At 42.3% G+C, this 20,670-nt stretch overlaps 1 protein-coding gene across 1 annotated transcript in view; it reads left to right on the top strand.

Annotated features, from left to right (window-relative positions):
• Positions 1–10,551: 10,551 nt before the first annotated feature.
• Positions 10,552–20,670, top strand: part of prdm2b (PR domain containing 2, with ZNF domain b) — a 28,242-nt gene continuing 18,123 nt past the window's right edge. Inside the window, exon 1 of the mRNA XM_018725816.2 lies at positions 10,552–10,595. The gene's annotated coding sequence lies outside the window, so the exon portion shown is untranslated. The remainder of the gene's footprint in view (positions 10,596–20,670) is intronic.

Consider the following 20,670-nt stretch of genomic DNA (forward strand, 5'->3'; position numbering starts at 1 on the left):
TGGGGGTCTGGAACAGATTAATCCAATTTGCATTATTTCTTATGGGGAAAAATTGATTCAGAACTCGAACGCCCTTCCGGAATGAATTAAGTTCGAGTTCCAAGGTTCCACTGTACTTGGTTCTAACGCCACACCTGATTTCAGCAGAGGATGAGGAGTTTGGGCGTGGGTTCAGTAGCAGTTATCGGAGAATTATGGTTTGTGGATCTTCTTGGTGAGACCTGAGGCACGTCGAGGAGGAAAAGAGAAAGGGGATAGAATAAGACGGAAAATGTGCATAAGACCGATCAGCCTATTTTTCTTTTTATTTTCTTCTCAGTGCTATTTCAATCCTTTTGTGTGTGTGTGTGTGTGTGTGTGTGTGTGTGTGTGTGTGTGTGTTTGAGAGCGCTTATGTGCACGCGTGTATGTTTTGTGTTTATAAAACAGTTCAGTCTTGCTATTCCGGGGGAGATGTACATGCCAGAGAGATTTGAATTCACTTAGAAGAAGGAAAAATGAAAAAAGCCTTGTTACATTAAGGGAGAAAACTGCCAACAAGTACTGGTATTTGAGGCCTATTTTATTCAATGTTGGTGTGTTCTTGTGCTTATTGTAAATATGTCTTTTCAATTGTCCTTTTTCCTCTGGGTGGGCAGAGGGGAGGGAGGAGGGATCATGGGACATAAGAGGTTCCCAGATTTAAAGAAATGGGAAGAATAATGCAGAGTATTTTGTTATTATTCAATCAGAGGGTGACACAGTATGTATATATCTATATTGTATATATGTGATGAAATTGCATTGGCTTTTTGTGTGACACTACCTTTTACCTGTACTATGGTTCTACAGTCAGTGTTTCAATGTTTATAAAATATTTTTGTTGTTGTTTTTGATTTGTTTTTACTTCATTTATCTTGTATTTGTTGTTTTCCCCTTTCTTTGTTTTCCGTTTTGTTATTGCACGGTTTATTACTTTTGCTGTCCAAGAAATGACACAGCTACTCTTTGTATTGGTTTAGTGCTGTAAAATAAATCAGAAGTGTCATTAGGATTGTTGCTGCCAGACCCCTTCCTCCCCCGATATGCATGAATGGCACTTAAAAAAATAAATAAAATATGTTAACTTCACTGTGGAATTGTGTGTAGTTTGATGACACTTTTTGGTGTGTGTGTGAGGTGTATGTGTTGCAGTTCTAACATAGCGACAGAATTTGTCTGTGCACGTACATCTATGTGTTCCTGTTAATGTGTCCGTCCAAGGCCTCGATTGTTCGTCAGCTGTTGTGTTTCCGGACAGCTCTGTTTTAAGGTAAAAAGTATTCCACAGGTGCAATACATCAAAGCTCACGGACACTCTGGGTTCCGGAGCTGATCTGTTCCAGTTTGGACTTCAGTGTCTTGTCTTATACTGGTCCATCTCACAGTACATTATGCTTGAAGCTGGTGTCTTACTGTAAAACACAGGAAAAACAGGGTTCTGATGCACATTTCATGTCTGGTCAAATGACATTTAAGGATATGGACCCTGAATGCTGCCTCTTCCAGTCTCGCTATTTACTGCTGCGGTACCTTTTGAGCCGCATACGCTGAAGTTCTCCAACAAAATATCCACCTGCATAAATGGGTAATGCAGGATTATAATTTGTTCTTAATAAAAGCATCAGTTGAGCAAAAACTTCATCTGAAAATCCATAAATGCTCTAAAAATCCATGCATCTGTCATTTCAAAGGTTGTTGGTTTTATATCGCTTTGTTGCATAGCAACAGTCAGATTCTCTTTTAGAAGAGAATCACTTAAAGATGCCTAGAATATGTAAGTTGGGTTGATAGATGTTTAAAGGTTCGTGAACACTTTGTTTGCTGCTGCTTAGTTATGACCCATTTTTCCCTTTTTTTCAGGTTACTTGGAATAGGAGAAGAATTGATCAGCCGCCGTGTTTGTTTCCATTGTTGAAAAACATCTTTCTTTAAAACTGCTTCACCTGTTTCACATCAATAGTGCATTTTGTTTCTCACATTTGCTTTAGTGGCCAGTTGAATTGTGGGCATCAGTCTCCCCTGTCTTATGCTGTATGAAGATTTAAACTCTTGTACTCTTGGAGTAGCATATGTCACACGTCCAGCCCCGAGGGTGAAGGATCACATTTCTGTCTGATGGAAGCCAGAGGTCTGGTTCAGGGCTTGGACCACGTTCCAGCTGGACAGTGTTACAGTGGCTGTGGAGAGACCACACGGGTTGGTTTGCTGCTGGAGGACGGGGATGGATGCAGTAACTCTGGTCCTGCAGAAGCTCAATGATTGATCTGCAAATTCCCTGGTCCCACAGGGTCCAGTTTCCTCCTTTTGAACAGAAGCAATTCAGACGGCAAGCTTGAGATCACCGATATTTGGGGCTTGACATATTAAAACTTAGAAAGTAACCAGCACATCTTGACAAAAATCTGTGAACTGTTGCTACCCTCTGAGACTGATCATCATCATTCTCGAAAGTGAGAAAGTCGATCAGAAGTTGCCTTTTATCCTCCAAAATTAATTCATCAAAGATGGGTAGGTGTCCAGCACAAGGGTAACTTCCGATGGACTCTCGCACCTCTGCTGTCATGTGGTCCTCAACGTTTTGGTGAGATATTCCATCTAGTGGCACCTCTTGACGGTTAGGCCTGTCATATTGCTAAACCATGAAATGCCACAGCTTAGATAATATAAAAATGCTACTACGTTACTGTTAGAAATTCAGAGATTATGTGGAAATGTGTTGTATGTATTGACAGATGTTGTTACATGTATTAATGTCCTCAATGAGTAGAAACAGAAAAATATGTTCATTGAAGCAAAGCAGATTGCTGGTGGAGGTTTTGTTCTGGATTAAACCGCGTATGGGACATTGGTTCCGATGTTTCGCTTCTCTTGCTGGAAGCATCGTCATGGTGTGACCACATCTTGTGGAGGTTAAATGTGAAATGGCATGGTGGTTTTTCCTCTATTCAGACAAATAAAAATGGCACCGCACTTAAACTTGTCAAAACATCTCGGTTACGAATGAAGACGTCGTCAAAAAACTGCGTACTTTCCGAATTCTGATTCCGTTCCTTTGGTTTTGATCTGGATATGTGCTGACTGTTATCTGCAAGACTTTTTGGCTGCTTCTCCACCTCTTTATTTTGCAAAGTTCAGACTTGAATTCACACCACAAATTCTCTCGTCGTATCGCAGCCTGGATACTGCAACCTACAACTGAGAGTATTGATTTTATGTTCCCTTAAACATTTACTTGTGTATATCACCCTTGTTTCTCATCATGTTCCAATATCCAGTTTAAACAAAGCCCAAGCTTGTTCACAGAAAGATGTACTTTTTTGGCCAAATGTCACGGCATGTGGTTGAATCCACTGTTCATTCAATTTTGACGTGTAAAGGTCTACAAAATTCAAAACCCCAAAGCAAAACAAATGCAAGTCAATGTTTTATGGGAAGGGAGATGTTCTTCAGAGCTGAGTTCCAGCTACTCGGTGCCAAACGTGCTGCTCATAATCTTAGCTGTAAAGTTTCTACTGGCTATAAAACACTCGCAGTTGTGAATGAGATGCAGTCCGCATCTCTTCTTTCTTTAGCCTTCAGAGAATGCATCGAAATTAATGCGTACAAAGACGTGTTCATTCAGTTCCTTTTACCGTGGTAGAACAATGTATCTGTGATGGTGATATCAAAGTAGCTTAGAGATTTCCAGCTTCTGGCCCCAAGTCGCAGCCTCTACCTGAACCGCTCTTTTTCACGGCAGGTAAACTCACTGTTGGAGGTGCTACGTCTTGCATATTTACATCTATTTGCATAACAAAAGCCTGTGTTGTATGACATCGTTGCTTGGTAGATGTTTTCATCCGCTTCGAAATCCTGCAGATTACAGCGCTCCATGTGTTTTCTGACGCAATTCGTTAGATATTTCAGCCAAAGGTTTCCACCAACAACAGGCCAAGGTTTGAAAGGTTTGATTTTTCTGAGAGACGAGACCAGTTTCTTAACCATTATGTACCTCGTCTCTTACGGTTCTTGCTGTAGTTGCACTGGCTCTTCTCCACAAGGTACACAAAGTACACTGTTTGGTTGGACTGTCCAGGTGGCACAAGGAGGGCTTAAGTTGTATGCAAAAAGATTTCTGGAGGCACTTAGGAAACTGGAGTACTCGGAATCCATTGGGAAAAACAGAAAATTAATCCATACAGGGAGAAGAAGGCTGAAGAGAACAATTCAAGGAGTATAAATTGCATCCAACTTGTCTTCAGGAAACTCCATCCTTGGTGCTGCCTGTTGTGACCATGCTATGTGCTGCTGCCAAAGACAAGGTGAGCCTAGAATATACAGTGCTGCTTGAAAGTATGTGAACCCTATAGGAATGGTCATTACTCTTGTATAGGATATTTGTTTGTTTCAAGTTTTATTGTCATAGGTACAAGTACCATGAAATTCTTCTTTGAGTGCTTCTCCACAGACTATGAACAAAAAAATAGATAATACTGCACAATACAAAACAATAACAATAAGTAGTGCTAGTAACAATAAATAACGATAACAATAAATAACAATAGACAGCCAGAGTACTTAAAACTGAAAATACTTAGTGACAATGCAAGTAATGTGCTGATGTGCTTGGATATTAAAGTAAACTTAGAAAATGTAAAATGTATAAAATGAAAAAATGACTGATTGACCTGCCTTATATTCACTTCTTTCTACACCTGCATTACTTGTGTGTTTCTACTACACACATGATTTCCTCTAAAGTAACATATGGAATTGGTCATTACACACCTATTATGTCACATGAGAAACACTGGATCTCATTAAATTACAATTTCATGGTAAAACTAAGGGACACAACAAGTTCACACACTTTCAAACAGCACTGTATGCTTCACTGCTAAAAAAAAAGTTGTGTGTGGGGGGAAAAAAAAAAGTGAGGATATTATACTATATAATCAGCCAGTTCCATCAAGGTGATAGAACAAATTTTTTGAAAAACCTGTTTTCATACCAACCTTTCACCTTGGTTTTGTTGGTCTAATTATCAAGTAATTTTTTTACTCCTAATTCCAACTTTTGCCCTTCAAAATACAGGCCAGAAATATGGCATTTCCTGAATATATGATAAAATTGGTACAATCTTCGAATGTATTTCATCGTGCTAAAAGTCAAGCATGAGGTTAGAACACAAACCTGCATGGACACAGCCTTAGTTCTCAGCCATGTCCATTTTTGCATTTATTATGATTAGTTACAGTTTACCGATTACAAAAATACCATTAGTTCCTCTAGAGTGTCAGTTTTAGTTTGGTACTTTTCAGCCATTGGAAGATTCTAGAAGGAATAAGATCCTAAGAGATACTTTAATATTCGATGCTTGGAACCCAGTGCCAAAATTTGCTCATTTCAAAAATGTGGAATATTTTTCTAAAAACGGACATATAATACAAACTAACATCAAAACTATAATTAATCTAACAAAACTGAATAGAAAATTCAAAAAAAAAAAAATCACACATTTTTGTTACATTGTGTAATTCATAACTGGTTGAATTGTGTAAGGAAACCCATGAGGAAAAAGTCAACATCAAATTACCTACAGTTACCCACTAGTGGGGGGAGCGGTGGTGCAGCGGGTTTGGCCGGGTCCTGCTCTCGAGTGTGGGGTTCGAGTCCCGCTTGGGATGCCTGGTGATGGACTGACATCCCGTCCTGGGTGTGCCCCCCCTCCGGCCTTGCACCCTGTGTTGCCGGGTTAGGCTCTGGCTCCCCGCGACCCCGCTTGGGACAAGGAGTCTCAGACTGTGTGTGTATTTACCCGCTTATAGAGCTGGATGTCTTGACTAGAGCAACGGAAGGTAAGTAACTTGCTCAAGGTACCACAGCAGGAGGTGGGATCCAAACCTATGACCTGCAAGTCCAAAGGCAGCCGCTCTGCCCCCTGCACTACATATTCTTGTGAAATGTGTTCGCTTTCTGAAAATCCCCGAATAGCTTTGAAAGGATGAACGGCACCCAAATTGAATGAATTCGGTGTTTAAGGCCCAGTTGTGTCGAGGAGTTGGAAATGTCTCTTGTGCCTGAATTCATACCGTATATCCGGCTGCACTGACAATATCAACACTTATCGATTTCACCGGCGTTTATGTTCGCAGGAAACCTCGACGTTCAGAAACATCTGCTTCACCTGGATTCAGACGTGCCGCAGTGACGGCCCCATCTGACTCCGACAGGTCCACGTGCGTTGAAACCTTAGAGACGTCCGTTACATGTGTTCGGGCATGTTGGAACACGGCCGACATCTGTTTCTGGTGGGTTCAGGTGTCACGGGGGGGGGACACCTATTTCTGGCATTAAAAGTTGCGTGCCACTCACGTGCAGGTGGGATGCATCACAAATAATATCCGTTTCGCTGGTGTTTGCACGTGCCGGAATCGCTGACGGTGTACGTGCTCCCGTTCCAGCCAGACGCGCACACGCAGCGCACACGCAGCACACACGCGGTCTAATGGAGTTCCAGCAGTGAGCTGCAGCCCTGGCTGTGCCCACACGGCGCACACTTCCATCGCACTAGTGCAGAACATACCATGTATCTCGGAGGCAACATCAGCGGCTGTCTCTGAGGGCTATGGACAGCTGCAGTCCAGTGGCCAGGGGTTGGGTGTGTGTGTGTGTGTACATGGCTCCTGGCAGTGTAAGCTGGAGTTGGGAGGGTCAGCACATCTGGCCTGCCTAAATACTGTAGCTAAAGATGGAATGCTTGGAGTCTTATTCTCCAACAATTAACACACCCTAAAATTTGGTTCTATACACCGTCCTGCCCTCAGTAGCACTCCAGACAAAAAAAAAATCCCTCTGCAGTGACTGCGGCTGCTCTACGCTTTCACCGTCGGAGGTGTGGAAGTACGAATGCGGTGAAGATATTGAACTGAAGCCAACCGGGGTACTTCTGGTCTTCTGCTCTCATCTCTGCACAGCGAACCTCTACAAGGGCAGCTAGAAAAGCCCCTTTATTGCTGATGGCTGCATTAACATGTAATTAAATAGGACCTGTAAGTGGAAGATGCAGCAGTTGTACTGTAAAAACATTACAGAAAGGACGAAGAGCTAAATTCCTCATACATTTTCCAACCAGATGTGTACGTGCTCCCCTAACCGTTAAAAGCAGCCGAGAACTTACGCACGGCACTCGCTTTATAAATTCTCTTGAGTCGATTCAGAATTTTGACCGAAAAAGCCATACCGATATATACTACTGTACCCTCAAAAAGTTTCCAGAAAAGTCATTATTGGCCACAAATCACTTTCGCACAGAAACGGAAAAGTGGCATTGGATTCATTCAACGTGCTTCTTCAGTGTTTACAACTCGTCCCTGGTGCTCCTAGGTGTGAGTGATCAATAACGACAACAAACGTGGGGCGTATTTACGTATTGAACAGTCGGCACCGAACTGGAGTTTTTTTCTCTCGTTTTTAATTAGATTTAATGTTGCTGCTTCTTCAAGCAAAAAAAAAAAAAAAAAAAAAAATAGGAAAGTCCTGCAATAGACTGGTGTCCCATCCATGGTGTTTTCTGCTCCGCAGTCACATTTACATGACATTTAATTATGTTCCACTGATGTATGGATGAGTGACCCATTGTGAGTAGTGTATCTAGCAGTGTAAGTCACTGCGGTGAATTAGGTGTGTGGGCTCATAACACTATATGGAGTTAATTGGAAGTCACTTCGGAGAAAAGCGTCTGCTAAATAAATCGATGTAAATGTAATGGAAATGTACATCTATTTACATCGCGGAGATACAGGATTGTGATGAACTCAAGTCCAGAATTTATGTTGCAGTGGTGAAAGTGAGAAGGGGAACATCAGACAGAAAGGAGCTCGGGGGTCAGGAACCACCCAGAATGTACAAAGGCTTGGTGGAACTGTAAAGGGCTTCATTCTCAGGAGAACTAGGAGAGCCCCTGGCATCCCTGTTGTCCCTGTAACGGATTTCTTTTGAAGTCCTCCTTGATGGGCCGATGTGTAGCTGGTGTGTGCAGAGGTGGTCAGTGCAGATGCTGTCAGAGGGCACGCCACCCTGGGTTCGTTACACACACTCTTTGTTTCCAGGATAAGCTTTGGAACACAGTGGCCCTGCATGGGACCAGCGGTCCATGACGATGGAACAAAATAAATTTTTTAGAAAATTTTTAATTCACTACAAAACAGAGTGCATTTGTTTTCTTCTTTTTTACAGAATCCAAACCGTGAACGAATCAAGGGATGTGTATGTTATTAAACTTCCACTGATTGTAAAGTAGTTATCGGACTTACAAAGTGAGTTATGAACAGACTTCCAGCTGCAACTGTGTTTGTAAGTTGAGGAGCCACTGTAACGCATGTCTGGCATACACCACTAAGTTCTTTTATAATATGGGCTAATAAATACTACCCAGCATGAATCATACTTAATATGCCCAATCAAGTCGTACAAGGGAAAGGAATTTTTTTTCCCCCTCCGTTTTATTGCGGTAAATGATTACATTTACACTACTACACTGACATCTGCTGTTTGTTAAATGAATGGCAAAGGCCCAGGTGGAGGAGGAGAAGCAGCACATCTCCTCTGACAAGTTCTTCTGAATGGAGCTGGAGGTGGAGGATTGGGACATCCTTCTCTGGTTATACAAATGAAGATGTCACTAGTACAAGAGACACAACATGTGCATAAAACCTTCCAAACCCCCCCCCCCCCCCAGTTATCACAATATCAACATACACATCGTCCCACCTTTGAAAACATTTCTACTAAATAAAACTTATCATCCTGTGGCTTCTTAACCATTGTCCTCCTGGGTGTTCTTACGTGAACCAGGCCATGAAGACTTTTAGTCCCCTTAAAATGGACACAATTATTTCAATAGCTAACATTAGTTATTATAATAATGTAATGACAGTGTCCCTTTTTTATAAAATTAGTTATAACAGTGTCCCTTTCTTACTCTGTAATACTGTATGACTACTGTCTATGTGCACTTGTTCACGTCTTCTGTAGCTATTATGTATTGCACCCTTAGCAAAGATTGTGATTTCTCCCGGTCAAAAGATGTATCCAAACTGTCCTCTGCGTGTGTGTGTGTGTGTGTGTGTGTCCATGTGCATATATGTAATGGGATTTCTGCAGGTCTCAATTTCCCTACAGTCAGAAGAGATGTATCTGAAGTGCCTCTTTGTGTGCATGTGTGTGTTACATTACACTGCTGTACAGGTGTGTGAATGACTGTGTGTACCACTAACACTGTAACACTTTGGCTAAAGGTCTCCACTGAATACTTGTTAATTATCACTTAAGTGTCTCATAAAGTAATAGACACAATATGAATTTCTGCTGTCGGCTCATGCTCGGAGATCCGTCGCAAGCAGTTTCTGAAATGTAAGGGGCGAGTTGTACTAACGGACACGGTCGTAAGTCGGGCTGCGAGGAGGAACCAGGAGTAAATCTGTATGAAAAGACACAAAGTCAGTGCTGTAAATTTCCAAACATCAAACGAGCGACTTGGTTCGCTACTGCTGCTAATAACCGTCAGTTGTGGTAGAAAGGCGCGTTGCGGACCCCCCCACCATCCAGTCAATGCTCCAAACACATAACTATTTTCAAATAAAATACTAACGTTATTTTTAAGCATTCTAAAATGATTTGCCGTTAGTTGTTTTATTTGAAATCGAGAGATGATTTTTGAAATAAACATATTTATTTGCGCAAGCTTTCACGGCGCCCAGCTGCGGATTATTAATTTGAGGAGAAATTAATAAATGATGGGGAGGAAGTGCGCTGCGCAGATTGCCGCCCCGGGCCCGGCGCGAGGGGAAACAATCGTGCGTTTCTGGATTCTTCTCCAGGAGTTTAGGGCAGAACCCAAGTGTGGCCCTGAGAGCTGTTCAGGTCTCCTGGCTTCTTGGAGTGTGTGACAACATGGCACTGCCCTATGTGTGCCACCTATGAGGACACGACGGGGACACCTGTACTACGTGTGGTATTATTGCTAATTATTATTGCTGCCTGTACCTGATGTCCACAGTCCAGAGACTAACTAAGTTTGGCAAAGGCAGCGTTTCTTTCGCACAAAAGTTTATTTTGCTTTACGGCGACAGTGATGAATGGATGGTCGTCTTGAAGTGGACCGACGTGCATCAATAATCAACTGAAGCCGTTTGTCCCACGAGCGTCGCTTCACGTTATTGGTAATAATTAATTATTATTGGCACACGGGGCATCTGTGCTCAATTTGGCCCGAGTAGCCCCCAGGCTAGTGGTTCGGAGCGCTCCTCATCTTTTGTTAAATATTAACGATCCATTTTACATTTTGGGGGAAGCACACGACCGTGGGCCAGGGTTCGGTCGGTGCCGGAGTTAGTTGTTAGTGGTCCTGGTTAGTTGTTCTTATACCGCTTAGAGATGTCCGGCTGAGTTCGCCGGCGGCGGTGGGATTACAGCGACTCGGAGAGTCGGGCGAGCACGAGCGCGTGCGACCGACCGTCCGTCCGTCCGCCATTTTTGTGCGCTGGGAAGCAGGTAGAGCGAGAAAGCACACGGTGCCGGCGCGAATACAACAGGTAAGCGGGCAAACGTGACGAGATCAACGCGCTAAGCAACACTAGGCCCCCGGGAGACTTCAAACATAGCAGTACCGACACTTTGATCTGGCCGAGGGACGGCATCAGCCCGAGTCTCGGAGGCGGACCGCTGTTTGCGGGTAACAATACGGAATATATTTATTGTGTGCGCTCGTTGGTGGCCGCGCGCTCTCTCTCTCCCTCCCTCCAACATCTCGCCGAACTTTTTTTTTTTTTTTTTTGCGCTCAGCAAATGTGAAGTGTGAAAAGTGCATCAGGTTGGACAACTGTTTTGATATTTTTCTTTCGCTTGAACTTCCAGCTCTGCATGCACCTCCACCTGGCTTATTATAAACACAAATGGGATGCACGCTAATATTTTTGTGTGGTAAGGGCGGTGATGTGACAGAAATGTGAGGTGTTAGGCGCGCGAACATTTCTCACGTGCTTTTTTTTTTTTTTTTTTTTTTTTTTTTTTTCCGCCCCTCTGCGTTTGTCCCAGTGGTCCTGGGAGGTGAGGAGAGGTGGGATGAGGTGGGATGGGTGCAGCCTGAGATGATAACAATGTCTTGTGTAGTCCAAGTGGCTCATTCGTTTCCCCCTTTCACTTTATTTTATATTTCCAACACAGATTAAGTGTTCCACAAAGTTTTGCTTATGGAACTCGTGTGTGCTGAAATAATGTTTGTACTCCCTTGAAATACAACAGCTCTTTGTCCGCAGACTGGAATTATAACAAAGATGTTTTCACGGCGAAGGCAAATAAAGCCGGTGTTTTTTGTATTATCCCACGGTCGGACGACTTCGTATATGACTTTCCTTACAGTCGCTATGTCTCGAATGCTGTTCTTGTAAATATTAACGGGCCAAAATGGCATGGAAAGTTCTGGATTCCGGACAATGTTGTAAAAGCTGAATTCTGTGCACACTTCGTTTTTTCGTGACAGGAAGTAAGAAAATGGGACTCCGAATAGAGGCGAACCGTTGTCTTTTTTCTTTTCTTTTTTTTTTTCCCTCAAATTTTTACCAGATAGCAGTTTAGAAAGGAAAAGGCGATCCTGAAATATTCGCCTGATGGAAGCGACAAAGAGTCTCTCGCGAGCTGAGGCGAGGCTCGCGCCGGAGGCACACAGGCCGCCCGCACGAGCCCGTCCGAGATGCTCGTGCGTCTTTTTAGCCTCCATTCGCGTTTGACCAAATTTACCAAATGGCATCCTGACTTGGGAAGGAGGGAGATACAAATGGGCTAGGTGCGAGTGCTTTTTGAAGGAAAAAAAAAGGGGGGGGAGGACACAACTTAAAGGCATTAAAAAGCGCACTTGAGGCAAAACGCAGCCGTTCTGTACGTGACACCAGTGAGAAGTGACTTTGAGTGGCCATCAGGCACCGAACCACCAGGCTAGCTCAGCACTGAGGACGGAACTCCAGCAGGACAGCCCATTCTTTTCGTTTCCTTGCGCGCTTATTCCACCGCCTTTAATTTCCCATACAGTGTGTGTCAATTGCACGGGGTGCAAAAGGAACTGAAAACACGCAATTAACGGATATTTGCTATTCTCTGTAAGGTGCAGTGAGGATTCTCTTGTGTGGCCCATTAAGAGGACCAGAAGGAGAACAGGGCTTCTCCAGTTCGCGCAGCGTAGCCGAACGGCACAAGCGTGCTCTGCTGAACGCAGCAGAGCTGTCAATCCCTGTCGGCCTGTGCCCCCACACAGAGCGCCAGCGGACCGAAGAGAAGCTGTTCAGCTGAGCTCGTGAAAGATCCACGCCCAGGATGAATCCTAAAATGATCTCTGGTTTGGTGGCCTCATCCTCAGCAGCCAGTTGTTTGCCCCCATACAGCGTGTGGGGTAGTGCATCAGCAGCAGTTCAGTGCTGGGTGTGTATATAAGTGGTAGTGTACCAAAAGATGAGATGACAGGCCCAAAAGATGACTAACAATTACCTGGAAGACTGGTGTTTGAGGAAAGCTCTGACTGCATTTGTCAATGTGTGGTTTGCCTGAGTTATAGTGTGCATACGAACATGCCTGCGGGTGATGGACATGTTTTCCCTAATGGAATTCATGCTATGGCCATTGCAATTGAGCTGTTTGCTACTGTTTTTTTTGGAATACCATCTAAACAAAGGTGTGAAGACTCTAATATTTATTAAATGGTTTAGAGGCCAAAATGAAACCAGTCCTTTGCAGAGTTTGTAGGCCTACCAGTCAGTTACATTTACTGTTAAGTACGTGTGTGCGCGTACATGTGGTTTATAGTTTTCTTTAAGAGCTAGGGTGAAAGGGGGTTGGGTGAGTGACGGTGTGTTGTTCTGTGACCAAAGAATCTTCTTTTTGTTCCTCCCATAGAGCACAGTTTAATTGCCTGTGATCAAGATTTGTCTACTTAGATTGTTAGCCTTTACTTTGCAATTAGGACTGCATGGTTCAGGTCCTCAAAAACAGTTCTGTCTTGGTCATTAACAGTAGCCATTAATCCTATGATGGAACAAAAGTTATTCATAAACACTAAATGTGTTTAAGCAGTGTTTCATTCCCTTTATTGGACAAAAATGCTAAGGTGAAATTTGCATGTCTCCTTACACAAACTCCCTGAAAAGGTGAACAGATGGTAGAGGGTTATTTAATGCTTCTGATGGGTCCTGTATATGTGTGTTTATTACTGATTGATCCTGGCTCCTAGCAAAATGAAACTACATTGGTGTGGACTACTGCTTTCCAGGCCTGTACTGATTGCTCCTTAGCATAGGAGCTTGTTGGCCATGTTTTCACCATCTTGGTTTCCTAGGGCTTCCGTTCCCTGTAATGCCACCTCATCCTGACCTTCGGGAAAAGGATACATTGGCTGCCATCTGACTGTCTGCAGGGCTGACATTGACTTTTGTCCTATACTACTACTTGACAGGTGCTTCTGTCGCAAACTGCTTGAGTATCTTTTACTTCAAGGTTCTTGGGTTTTTACCCAGAAATGTTTCAGATATGGGTCGAGCTCCTTAACCACCCTGCAGACTCTTGTGCATACAGTGCATTTTCAGAGCAAGTCCATGTACCATTGTACTGTATGCTGGCTTATCTCAGTAAGTCAGTAGCTTCTGTGTCACCAGGAAACAAAGGCCCCCATCCAGAAGGGCTAAGCTGATTTGCCTGGGCTGTTCTGATTAAGGAACCAGAGCTTGAGTTGGAGGAAGGAGTGGTACTTGTTTCCCCAATGGTGTGTGCTTGAAGAGCTCTGTGGGATCTTGTTAACTGGAACCTGAACAAGACAACAGGTGACTGGGTGACACAGGTGCTCATGTCCTTTCAAAACATGTACTGAGGCTGGGATAGTGTGACAGGGCTGCATCTGATTTTGTTCCTACTCATTCTCAGTGGGATCAAGTGAAGTATTTAACTTTTTTCATAACCTATTGGTTAACTAAAAACATTTTCCCCAGATTAGCTACAAGCTGAATACACCTGGATTTATTTAAGCTGTTGGTGGTACAACCCTTAAGAACCCTAATTGTGATTCTACTTCTGCTATGTAGACTAATATGGAAAACAATTTAAAACTGTACTCTGAACTCATAAATAGTCTCTACCAAAACATCACTTGGTGTATCTTTTAAAGGCTGCAAACTAGATGCACCTGAAAATGAGCTCTGGAAGCAATGACTGAAGTTCAGTTCTGAATTTACATCCCAGACAATCTCCTATATTGAGTTAATTCATTTTGTGCTGATCTTACAAGTCCAGTGGGTTCAGCGCATGGTTGTGTATATATTTGACCACATGCTATGAATCACATACTCCAGACTCTTTAGGCCTCAAGTTGCTCAGTTTCCCAAAATAACATTTGCCAGATCATGCTGGACTGGGAAGTCTCAACTGTAAAATAACCAGACTCATCTGAAACATACTGTCTAACCACTATTAGTGGAGAGGAGGGCTGGATTTCAGTGAACTACTTAAGAAAAATAGGCAGCACGATGGTGCAGCGCTCAGCCATGGTCTCACAGTGCTTGCATTCAGACTAGGGTTTGAACCAAGATCAGTCTGTGCTGAATTTGCATGTTCTCTGTTTATGTGGGTTTCCTTCAGGTTGCTACTTTTTCTTCCCAGGGAAGACATTTATTTCAGATGAATTGGTTGCTCTAAAGTACCAATAGGGAGTGTGTACCGGGGGGTGCGTTGGCACAGCAGGCTTGGCTGGGTCTTACTTTTGCGAGGCTGGGGTTCGAGTCCTGCCTGGGGTGCCTTTGGACAGACTGGCATCCCATCCTGGGTGTGTCCCCCTCCAGCCTTGCGCCCTGTGTTGCTGGGTTAGGCTCCGGCTTTCTGTGACCCCCCTTGGGACAAGCGGTTTCAGACTGAGAGCGTGTGTGTGTGTGCGCCTGTTGGTTCCGTGATGGACTGGCCTTCCATCTTTGCTATACCCTGCCTCTCTCCCTGTGCTTTTAGAATAAGCTCTGGACTATTGTAATTGACACAAAATGTCATTGATGTAATTTAATGCAGTTGCCTAAGCAATGCAGGCCTTTTACAAAAAAAGGAAGGCACCATTTATGTTAATCCAGACTTATGCATAAGCGTAATTTTGTTTTTAAAACATTTATAATAAACTAGTGACTTAGACTTAAAGTAGACTTCACAAGAACAGATGTCAATTCAAAATGCAGGCCTTGGTAACATTGAGCATTACCCAGTGGCTTCTCCTGTGCCCTTCATGCCATGTCAGCTCACAAACAACTCGCATCTCATGACATGATCATTCAGTATAGTAATAATGAGTCCTCAAGCAAAAATCTTGTAAAGGGCTAAGAGTTTAAAAAGGAATTAAAAAGCTTTGCTTACCACCCAATGTGGTGAAACACTGAAATATTTCAAAAGGCATCATTATGAATGTCTTCTGTAATTTACTCATTTTAAATACTTTACCTATAATCCAGTGGAGAGGGCTTAGAAATGTTTGATTACAGAAACTGAGAATGGTCTTGGTAGGTAGTGTTTTTAATATTTTATATATCTGTTCAGTTATCCTGCTCTTGTCTTGGACAGGGTCATGGTAACAGTCTGGGGATCCATTTACAATAAAAATTAGCATTTAAAAATTACATGGGCTGTCAGTCTTTTGCAGGGAAATTGCAAGTGCGCACATGCTGCATTTTAGAGTTCTCAGTTTACCTGAGACAGATCTTTATTGTGTGGGAGGAAACCCACACACACACGGGGAGAACATTCAAATTATGAACAGACCGAGCAACATTTAAACATGTTTGACATCAATCTAGGAACTGCAAGGCATCTTCTGCACCATTGTGCTGCACAAGAACAACGTAAATAAATGAGGGATGGGGGGGGGAGCGCACATGAAATCTTTAAGCAGTTTTGAATGTCTTCAGATTGTATTGTATATCTGTTCAGACATCTTAGATTTACTCTTTAAGAAGATATGATGGATTTTGTATGGTTGGTGGCAAGAAAAAATGCAAGAAAATTTGTATTGGAGATTTCCCCCCCTCCCCCCCATTTAAATGAATGGTCTTAAAACAGAAATAAAAACTTTATTAGCAGTATTAGACTTCTCAGTATCTATGAAATGCAGTGTAACGGACAAAGTGGAATGTCTGATGTCCATTTTAGAATAGTTCAGTTCAATGCTGAAACTTCCTTATGACTCTGAAGCAGAATCTTTACTCCTCTAGGGCAATGACCTGCTAAGCTCTACAACCCTTTCTAGAGGAAGAACAACCTGATTTCTCCTGCTTGAACCCATGATTTTATTCTTTCAGTCACTACCCAGAGCTGATGAATTTAGGTGAGGGTGGGGTTGTAGACTGAGCTGTAAATATCAGAGGCATGTTGCCACTGTAGTTCTGTGTAGCTCCTGCGCCAAGCCAAGGCATTAGTCTCAATTCTCCCTGCCATCACTTGTGAAAAGGACACTTAAACCCTCTACCTGGGGTATTTGCATCTTCCTAGCTGGTGTGAACAACCTTTCCTATCAATGACCTCAGATATGGAGGTGATGACCTTTGTCCCAACTGTGGTAAATTCAGCTTTCAACTACAGTACTGAAGTGCATGATAAAGCTTGCATTCTGATGGTGCTGACAGAACCACAGCATTAATGACACTCTGGTATCCCCTACCTGGATTGCCTGCAAACCCTGACTGTCTCACTGTTTTCTCCATGAATACCAAAAGCAGAAGTCAAAATGTACCCGTGGTGAAATCCACTACCTTTACGGGACAAGTTGGACTCTGTTGAAAATGCAGACACAACTTGCACTTGGTATGACTGGTACCAATCACCTAACACGCATAGCTCTTTGCAGTAGCTTCCAAAATGGCAGTCTTGAACAGGGTTCCTTATGCCTTCTTGTCCTCAGCTTCCTTCTGAACACATGAGAAGCTCTTCTGTCAGCCATTCCAAGGATACCTTTACAACTTGATTTGGGTTTTTTTTTGGTCTGTCCAGAGGTTTCACCAGGTGAGCAGTTGACAGTGTAGCACCATTCTTCAGTGTCCAGAACATATGTCATCCACTCAAACAGTGTGACTACAAAGTTGATCTTTTGATTTGATTTATGCTCAAACAAGAAGTTTGTTATGGTGAGTCTGTGACAGAAGTCCAACAGCAACTTGGCTGTAGATCAACTAGGCCATTGCTCCTGATAGAGCCTGTACTGTGTGGGGAAGTAAGATCTAGTCTGTGTTTTTCTGATTCTTTTCTTACCAGTGCAGTAGTATTTAAGAGTATGTTAGTCTTAGCTGTATCAGCCAGCCTCCATCAAATGCCTAACAGGCATTGCAGCTGACGCCAACTTAAAAACAAGGCAGTTCTTTTTATGCTTTTTATGATGTCTCCTACTGGGCTGTCTAGGTCCTCCAGTCACTTGCTGGCAAATGCTACCCCCAGGCCTAGGTACCCATAACCCCAATCCAGGTCATGTACTTGTATACATACCTTGCAGGGTTAATTTGCTCCATGAAATCACCCCATTAGGCACATTCCTAGTATTAGGGGTCAAAGTGCCATTATTTCTTATATGGGAATGTAGGCTCCAAGGTGACTTTTCTCCCAAAATTGAAAATTAACCCAAGGTATTGTTATGCATGACAATAACACCAACATTTTGTAACAAATCAATAAATTATATCACTTATCAAAACTGGTACCATGACTTGTACAGGAGAGTGAATAATTCATACTTTATTTTGTGAACCAAAAGATAAATGCCTTGTTTACAGTAAAAGTATTTGTGCTATAAAGTTTCTATCTTGGATAATTATAAATCTTCGATGCTATGTTTAGAACAATTCATTTTGTGATTGGTTGAGACTTTCAGTATCATAGAAAATAGGAAGCCAAAGTCTCTACATTAGTTTGTCTTGTTGCGGAAAAAGCATTGTGTTTGGGTGCTTTTGAATAGTGAAACGTAGTAGGTAGGGAATAAAATACCCATTGTGGATGTACAGTTGCAAGTAAATGTTTGTGAATCCTTTGGAATTACCCAAATTACTGTATTAAAGAGTCTGTCAAGTCACAATGGACAGTCTGCTTAAATGAATCACACAAATGATTACTTCTCAATATTAAAATCAGGTCTGTTTCATGAACAGTTAATGCATGTGGAAACACTGTTCTGAAATTGAAGATGTGGTGCCATTTGCTGTTTGACAGACTTTCTTTTAAACTGTGAAATTACTTTGTCATAAAGGAAAAATTCTGTAGAACAAGAATAAACCCCTTGCATGAAGAATCCCCCCCCCCCCCCCCCCTTCTTCATAAGATGGGGTTGCATGCAATGAAAAGCATTACATTTGAGTTAAATTTTATCAGGACCCTCACCTTCAACCAATTAGCAAGGGGTCACCATCACAAGGTTCCTAATAGCATAGCTCTCAGGATCCCTGGTGTGTTCAGGGCTCTCCAACATGGCAACTTAGTGATCTGTTGGGTAAATAAGGTGTGTATTTTACTTCTATGTGTATATTTAGTGTATTGAAGTACTACCAAACAAATTGTCTAGCGGTCTGTTACCAGACAATACTGAGGCACAGGGTAAGCAGCCTCAAGTTTCTCAAGCTCTGTTAATGCCAATGCAGTCTATAAGAGCTGCATTTACAGCAGGCTTCAATGGAAAAGGCCGATAGCCCTGTATAGGCAAAATATCTAGGATACTGTAGTGCTGTGGGTCCTCTTGGTGACTATAATTGTTCATATGGCAATTGAAATTGAGGATGTTGTGCTATTCACTGGTATTTTTTTATTTTTTTTAGTCAGTTGTGAAATGATCAGTGTTTGCAGGGTATGAAATACCACACAACTGTTTCCGCACTATCCCAACAGAATCCATGTGAGCAGATTCCATGAAAGTACTTCCCTTAGAGCCCAGAGTGGATTCTGACTGAAATAAGTGAGGCATCAGATGTTGCACGGAAACTAACGCTTATGCTGGAGAAGCAAATGTTCTCCGCTGATGCAAAAAAACTGTGCTGGTTCATCATTGTACAAACATTCAAGTTATAAATTTGTGGTGATTTTATTTTTAATGGCAATTTTCATAGTTCTGTTTTCTAAAATTTCTCTGTGCAACAAAAATAGTGTTTCCACGTGCGAGCTGTGAGCTGGCAGCAAAACGCATTCAGACTACAAACCACAGCAGTGTGGGATCATCTCAATTCCAGTGTTTATGGGTCTTGTCTCGAGTGACTGCGTGTTGGTGATCAGGATCTCAAGAGGAACACTTGACATTTTTTATGGAGTTTCAGTCAACAATCGTTATTTGCGTTTGTGGACAATTTCTATTTTCAGTTCCAAATAAGCCTTACTTTGAATGTTTCTGCAATTTTAAAGGTATACATAGTGCAGTGGTTATCGTATTCACCTCATATATGAAAGGTCCCCGGATCCAAACTGCATGGAAACGTCACTATCTTGTTCCTTCTGGAGGTCAAAAAAAAAGAGAAAAAGGTTGTGTACTCACTATTTAAGAAATTGTTTCATGGGGGAGAAAACGGGTGCTTGGATTTGAGGGACCCACTTTTTAATCCCACTTCCTGCTATAGTACTCTTGAGTAAGGCACTTGCCCTGAATTGCTGCAGTGTTTTTTTTTAAAAAAACCCAGCTACATAAATGGGTCAATCACTGTAAGTAGCTTGGTATACAGAACTAACATAGTATGTTGCGATGGAGATAATTGTCAGATAAATGAATAACTAAACAATGTCAAGATAAAATGAGATTTGCAATATTTTATTATTGCAGTTTACAAGACTTTAACATTACCTATAAATAGATGTTCCTTGATTTTATTGAACTTTGATCATGTAGATTATAAAGTTTTGAAAACTGCCCAAAGCCAACTAACACTGGACATGATTATGACTGTCAGTGGCCTATTCAGTAATTTTGTCACTTAATGTAGTTTTGACATAATATAAAATATATGGAAACATCGCACTGTGATATAATTGTATCAAGCTTACCACTTTGTTTCCAGGAGACGGACCTGCAGGCCACTGTGACCCTGCACTGAACATGTAGATGGATGAATTATTTTTTATAAACTTATTACAGTGTAGTGAGCCCATAAATACTCTAGGTTCAGAAGACAGAGGTTTAAAGATGCACTTTTTAAATTAGTGCCCTATATGCTTGAATTGCTACACTTTGATCGTAGCCAAAAGGCCAAGAGGTCATGAAAAAACACACCACTGGCACCAGAGAAAATCCTGAACATGAACGCACCCCACCAGGCAACTGAGCCCTGCAACTACTCACTGCAGTTGTTAGTCCCCACGCAGCCGTCACAGAATCCCCCCAAGGGGCAACACCATCATGAGCACTGAATAACCAATCAACGCACACACCACTTATGAATGCAGGCGACAGCTATTTACAAGCATCCCTTCAGCAAAGTCACTATAGCGTTACAGAACATAACCTGTTGATAGGTGGACAGATGTGTGTTTATTGATTAGGACTTAATGGTAAAAGTCTTTGAAGTTCAACTTATTGGCTTTTTCAATGATGTTATAAATAGCTGTAAATTGACTTAAATCACCATTTATTTAAACTGTGAATGC

The sequence above is a fragment of the Scleropages formosus genome, chromosome 22 (genome assembly GCF_900964775.1).
Source record: "Scleropages formosus chromosome 22, fSclFor1.1, whole genome shotgun sequence".
In the NCBI taxonomy this organism is placed as follows: domain Eukaryota; kingdom Metazoa; phylum Chordata; class Actinopteri; order Osteoglossiformes; family Osteoglossidae; genus Scleropages; species Scleropages formosus.